The sequence below is a fragment of the Phytophthora parasitica genome (genome assembly GCF_000247585.1).
Source record: "Phytophthora parasitica INRA-310 unplaced genomic scaffold supercont2.324, whole genome shotgun sequence".
In the NCBI taxonomy this organism is placed as follows: domain Eukaryota; phylum Oomycota; class Peronosporomycetes; order Peronosporales; family Peronosporaceae; genus Phytophthora; species Phytophthora nicotianae.
The window spans coordinates 3,627-4,810 of NW_008649310.1; the positions used below are offsets into that span (position 1 = coordinate 3,627).

Below are 1,184 nucleotides of genomic sequence, written 5' to 3' on the forward strand. Positions count from 1 at the left end.
CGACTTGAGTCGCTGTCCCACTCGAAATGCACCACGCCCTGCGTCACAAGCTGTTGACCCTGCAACATTGATGCAAATCGTGACCGCTTCTTGTTGTGAATCAGATGTGGGAACGCCAAGCGGATAGCGTTTGCTGTAATGGTGACTTCAACACGGGTGCTTGCGATGATTGAGTCTCTTGGTCCAGTTTCAAGCCGTACGAGTTGCGTGCTCATAGTTGGTAAATACAGAGTCAACTTGCGGAGACCTTCTACCAGTTTCTGCAAACGACATCCTTTTGGACCGATAACATCAGCCGCCATGTTTGCAATCAGGAATCCCCTCTGTTCACTCGATCCACTGGACGGCGCTTCTATCAAGTCGTGAGGCTCTGTAGATGTAAAACCTCCTCTCAAACCGTAGGGAAATAGGCGAAAATATTCAGCTGCAACTCCCCACGCAGTGTTTTTCTTCGAGGTGGCCAGAAGCGTATGATGTTTCAATTGGAGCTTTTGAATTTCTTCTCGCAGCTGCTGGACGTCCGCTTCGAGTGTGTCAGCGTGCATACGGATCTTGTTTCTGTATCGCTGCATATTGACTCGACGTCGGCTGCGGCGAAGTTCTACATCTTCCTCGTCTGTGTCGGTGAAGCTCATGCGTTGACGCTTTCTAGTCATGTTTAATGTTGAACTCTTCTTGCGTTTATGTGCATCAAGATCGTTTGGGTAATCGACATTCAATGGTGTGGCATTCACGTCTACCGGATCGTGAGAGGTTCGCTTCGATACGTCCGGTGCCGTTGTTGCAGGGGTTGATTGGAACGACTTGGATCCTGGGAATTTCCCAGTTATGTTGGAGCTCGAGACAGCAGTGTAAACGTTGGTCAGTGGACGTGCACGCATGGTCACTTTGCCGTCAGCAAGCCTCTGAAGGTTTGGTGGATAAAGAACGTTGTTGTTCATCGGTAAATCCGTTTTCTCCGCGAGTGCGATGAAAAAGTGATCGCTTTAAAGCCGCAGAAACAAACGAACTCGTTGACTTAGGTACTAGTATACTGGTAACACCAGCCACTCGTTATTCAAGATGGTGAGATTGCAGATGGTAACGAGACGATTCGTCATACTGGATGTGTGCCATTAGCGAGAAGTTGGAAATCAACCTCTCCGCCATCATTGTTAAACAGGCTGTTTTATCAGTTTAACCGG

At 48.5% G+C, this 1,184-nt stretch overlaps 1 protein-coding gene across 1 annotated transcript in view; it reads left to right on the forward strand.

Moving 5' to 3' along the window:
- Window positions 1-1,184, forward strand: part of PPTG_20153 (hypothetical protein) — a gene marked incomplete at both ends in the record, with an annotated part of 4,944 nt that overhangs the window by 2,919 nt on the left and 841 nt on the right. The window lies entirely within an intron of this gene.